At 29.6% G+C, this 5,843-nt stretch overlaps 1 protein-coding gene across 2 annotated transcripts in view; it reads right to left on the bottom strand.

Moving 5' to 3' along the window:
• The window catches only part of LOC108692378 (zinc finger protein 628-like), a 32,305-nt gene that overhangs the window by 14,306 nt on the left and 12,156 nt on the right, over positions 1-5,843 (bottom strand). The gene's annotated exons all lie outside the window — the stretch shown is intronic.

Here is a 5,843-nt window from a genome sequence, read left to right as displayed (position 1 = left end):
GTATATATTATATCACATATCAATATTTATTCAGAATTTATTACTGAGATCACTTCGCGATTATGTATGATAACTTCTTGAATTTACTGCAATTTATCTATTTATCTATTGAACATATCTGAAGATATCTGCATTATAACATGGTAACAATAATACTTTAGTTAGTTCGACGCAGCTTCCCTTACTTCCTTAAATGTTCGTTCCCAAAACTTATTAGTGTTTCATCAAGACAAGATTTTTTGTCTTAAAGAGCATTTCTTGTCTTATTTTGATTTTCAAAATAAGAAATATCGTTTTTCTTGTCTTAAATTCAAGAATCTTGAATTTCTTAGAATTTCTTGATTTTTTAAGCAAAGTTCTTGTGACTCTTTAACATCACGTCGTAAGAGATAATAAGAAAACATAGGTACAAATTGAATGGCGAGTCGTCTCGTACTATTACTATGTTTAAATTCATGGTTTAAAAGTGTGCCTATAATGTCTATTATGCACAAATCTATTAATAAAGATTAAAAATATTTCTCAAATTATCATTTTTAATATCATAAGGTTACCGCAAAATGTAGCTCTATTTCAGATTATTGGATTCATAAAATTATCAGATATAATAATAATTATTATTATTACTATATTTTAATCATTCCTGATTTAATTGAACTATTGTATTAGTAGAATACGCAAATGTTTATACATACTTTTGCAAGTAATCTCGTAATATTAATTATATATATATTCCTTTACATAAATATAAAGGTTAATATCAATAAATCTAGTATAACAAGGATGTATCGATGAATATAATTTAATTTAGTTAGATCAGGGATTTCACTTTTTCAATAATCGATTTACATTCTGTTCATATTTTGCTATTTAATGAAAATGTATAAATGTATATTTCTATGTTATAACCTGTTATAAATACCAATAAATATAATTGAAAATGTTAAAACCTAACTTATTCAAAACTTTTCAAATCAGAAATAAAATAATAAAATATTAAAATAATAAAATATTAAAAATAAAAATTGTCACAGAAATTCAAGAAAGTTCAAGAAATTTCTTGACTTATTGTCAAGAAATCTTGATAATAATTTCTTGTCTTGTTTTAAAATCAATTTCCAATTTCTTGTTTTGATCTTGTCTTGATTCAAGACAAAACTAAGACATGATTTCTTGAATTTCTCGATCTTGATGAAACACTAAAACTTATATCTCTTCAAAAACTCATGCCAATTATTATTACCTTCATAAACGTGTATTGTATGCACTTTTTAAGTGCGACTTGCTAACGCTATAAAGTCTCTTGATTTTCAACCGCAGTCATAAGAAAAGGAATAAGGCAGACAAGTAGGGAGATGGAAGACGCACCGCTCCTAGGCGCCGGGACGCCAGGCACACCTGTGTTCACGAAGCGTCGCGCGCGTACTTCTTTCTTTTTCTCTCTTTCTCTCTCACTCTTCTAGTTCATTGTCACACGGCGCCAGTCGTCACAATGCCCCGACGGTGCGGTTCGATGCGTGTCCAGGCTGACAATTTATACAGGGTATGAATATGCCAACCGCGGAATATTATTGCGCGCACGCATGATTCACGTCGCGCCGCGATCAATATATTATATAGGGAAGAGCGACTTGTCTTCGCGCGCGACGTTCGACTTCTTTGCGATGATATCTTCGCCGCGAATCTTAATTCTCATCATCGTTCAACAGAATCCGAAGATAGAACCAAAAATAGTAGAAGGTAGATAAAAATCAGTAGATTGCGTGGCTGAATTTGTGATCGTTACTACAATATTGTTCATTCTTGCTGAGGAGGACTCCAAAGAGAGTCGAAATATTCTAAATAAAGAATATCCAATATCTGATTATTGATTGTTCATTAAATAATTACGTCGTTTATCGTTGCTGATTCTCATTACCTTGCTATATTTATCTTTTTGTATTGTTTAAAATTCGAAAGTCCTAACATAACTGTTATTGTTATTACAATATTGTTCTTACTCTCTTAAAAGATTAGCACAACGCAACGTTTAAAGTGTATATTTAAAAATCTATTGTATATTTGAAAGATGCAAAGGAAAAGGATCATCTTCAATTAAATACTGCTCAAGATTAGCTTGGAGTATAACTATTTTAATACGTAAATGTACTACTGTATATTTACATACAATAAAATTTATATTTATGTCATACAATCAAGATTTTAAACGCAACGACGTCATCTGTTTTTTATCTTTCATGATGAGAAAGCTATTCCGGTCAACAGTTTGTACAAAACGTTAAAAATTAAAGGATAAAGAAGAATAGAGCAATATATTCACAACCCTAGTATTTAACTGTAATTAAAGCAAGATGGTCACATTAATGTACCGATCTTAACAATAGACTCTCACGCACAACAATTGTCACCCTTAATTGCTCTTGTTGTCCACCTGGCAAGATGGGAGCTCTCGGAGCGGTCAACGATGGGACATCGTCATCCCGTTTATGGATATACGAAGGAAAAGAAAGGAAAGCGGTGCCATGTAGTGGGAGGGTTTTCATTAATAAGCACTACCGGAACGCTTGTGTCGAAAGAAGGAAACGACGGATTGTGGGAAGTAAGGCGAGGTAGTCTCCCTATTGTCACCACACGAAAGCGTCTGCTTCCGGTATGGTTCGGAAACAAAGCCAAGAGAGAGAGAGAGAGAGAGAGAGAGAGAGAGAGAGAGAGAGAGAGAGAGAGATTCAGAGCCTGCCGGCCACGTCTTTGCTCTTCGACCGCCTTCCAGTTTCTCCACTCCTTGCGATTCGCGGCTCCTCGAAATCGCGTAATTACCATTAATCTCTTGCAACGCTCTTTGTGCCCAACCCGGAACATCTGTCGCTCGTCGACGAAGGCGCGAATTAAATAAAAAGGACTGTGGCTTTCCCACGGACGTATTACTTAAATATCTTCAAGGATCATCACAATAACCGATTGATGCGATAGCTGGGTTTTGCGTTGCTTAAAACCACTTTATAAGAGTTAAGCTTAAAAAATCCACGAATCATTTGATTAGAAAATCCTAGACATGTTTTGAAATTCGCGTTCCTAATTTTATAAATCTATCAAAAAGATGTAATCTAAAATTTACTCTACCTAAAACAGACATTGATTAACAATAAATTTCAAAATCATGACGTTGTACTAAATAATGTTCACAACACTTATATTTTGTTATAAAGAAATTTTAATTAAGAAAAAACTTCGTCAAGACAGATACTAAAAACAATCTTTGTGAAAATGATGAAATTTAATAGATTAGTAATATAGCATAGAATATAGATAAAAAAATTTAATTTGAACTCTTCCTGCAAACACCGATGTAACTATAATAGATACACATTTATAAGTGAAAAAAAATATAATCTTAAAATATTTGAGAATTCGGCTATTTTAACCTTTCATAGGTCTTTCTAGGTTAAAATGACAAGAGCATCTTTCATACTAGATTTCAAAACCTTCTTGGCGTCAGAAGAACGCATTTCTACTATCGATTAGAGGTTGAAGCTTCAAGTATTGATAGAGATACTTAACTTTTTAATCGGACTGTTAGTATGCGTCTAGCAACCATTCGCCTTTTTTTCTCGGGTCAAAGTGTCTATAAGTGTGATCAACGCTCGTTTTTTTTCGTTAAAAAATTTATGATTTATATTTTTAAATTGTAAAAATAAGAAAGCTGTGGATGTCCTTCAAATAAGGATAAAAAAACGATGAGGAAAGAACATCCATCGTATCTATGTGTGATAAACACATTCTAAATCTAAATCAGTTGATAATCTACTGAAATGGCATACTTGGTACTGAATTATCAGCATATCATATCTAGCACATTTGGCATTGGATAATCAGTGAAATTCAACTATATAAAAAAAAGAAGTTTAAACATTGTATAGTTAAAATATCGATATTTACAGATTCTAGCACATTGTAATTCTAATCTTACAATATCGTATACGTTGAATGTGCCATACTTATACATTGAATCAAGATTCGCTATAGGTTAACGATAATACATTTCATTCATTAATTAACAGTGGCATATTTGACATTAAGTCAGTGATTATCGATTGATTCAGATTTAGAGAGCTACTCTATGTGTACTGAGATTATAGTAACGAAGAGTAATGTTTTCTATGTATTTTTTATATTATTTTCCTTCAAAATAATAATAATAATTTTGATATTAATAATAACTTAAATCAATAATAAATAACTTTTTAAATCAATAATAAATAACCAAATTTAACATCTTTTTTACATCTATACGCAGAAAAATATATACTGTAACGCAAATGATAATGACTTCCTCCAAATATTTCAAAAGTTCATATATCCGCAAATCTATTATAAGTTCATCACAAGCATCCGATTTATTCAAAATATATTCTGAATTCTAGAAAATTTAATATTTCTCAATCAAGAATATCCAATTAAATCAAAAATTCGATTTACTTCGAAGTAAAGGAAGAAGATTTCTTCCTTTACTTGAATCAAATATCATATTTACTTGTAATAAGAAAATTACAATTATATCTTAACGAAAAAAATAATTTTTTTATTATTATTGCTTTTTATTTTTCTAGTTTAATTTATATTTTTACTGTTTCGCATATTCATATTCTGCCTTATTAACTACAAAATTATTGAAAAACGCATCGCATCGCCGGCAAGATTTGAATCTACGATCCCTACGAGAATGGCTAAGCCTAATACATTTACGCCACGCTTGTAGCGATCGAGTCATTGCCAACGATATATTTCCTATTGTAACCATTCTTAATCTCATAATGACAGTTTCATATTATTGTTTGATGGATATTTGAGGTTACATAGAAACGAAATAATATGCTGGTATTTATTAATTCAAAATAATTAAGATAAATATTATATGAAAAAATACCATTATGGAATAATATAAAAGTCATGTTGCATCATATTGCATGCACAATTTGATCCCAAAATAAATATTTATTTAAATTGAAAAATATGAATTACTTCAAACAAGAAAAAAATTTTTTGTTTCTAAACTAGTTTCGCTTTTCTTAAATCTGTTGTAGTATCACTTGTATAGAATTGAAAGAAATATATCAAATTTTTCTGACCAAATAAATTTTCTTACATCGATATATTATTAAATATTCAAGTCAAAATCTGACTTTTCTTCGATAAAATTTTATAATATACTTCTCTAAAGAGAATAAATTCTTATTTTGAGTATATGATATTGAGTATTTCTAAAACTTGGGATGAATACATTTTAAGACTACTAGCGAGAAAATATTGTTTATTGAAATCAACTTACTTAAAAGAAGAAAAATAAAATGAATAATTGTTTTTCTTGGCAAAAAAATGATAGAATGATATTTTTCTGTGCGTAAAAAATGTGACCAACTTTTACCTTCAAAATAAATATCTTTTTTGAAACACATGTAACCATACTATTTTTTTTAAGTACATCATCTCAAGAGTACTAGGCTAAAATTGCATTTGAAAATATTATAAATTAAAAAAATTATAATTTTTTAAGTAAAAAAGCACATTTTTCCGAATTTAATATGTTTAAGATTTTTTTAGCGTTAAATTTTTTACTAAAATGCCAGTGTTCCATTTTCTTAAAGGATGAAATTATATACTGTAATTTTTTGAAATTATTGAAACTAATACTATCAATTGTCAGGTCACTTTAACCCATTGTATAGTTTTATTGAAGTGTAATCATGAATGTCACATTTCACGTTAATTTATAAGAGCTAAGAGCTCTTTTTTTTTTATTTATAAGCTTATTTATAAGCTATAAGAATCTTTTAATAACGAATTGT

This window comes from Atta colombica, unplaced genomic scaffold (genome assembly GCF_001594045.1).
Source record: "Atta colombica isolate Treedump-2 unplaced genomic scaffold, Acol1.0 scaffold7, whole genome shotgun sequence".
Classification (NCBI taxonomy): Eukaryota; Metazoa; Arthropoda; class Insecta; order Hymenoptera; family Formicidae; genus Atta; species Atta colombica.
This window is presented reverse-complemented; position numbering and strand designations above follow the sequence as displayed.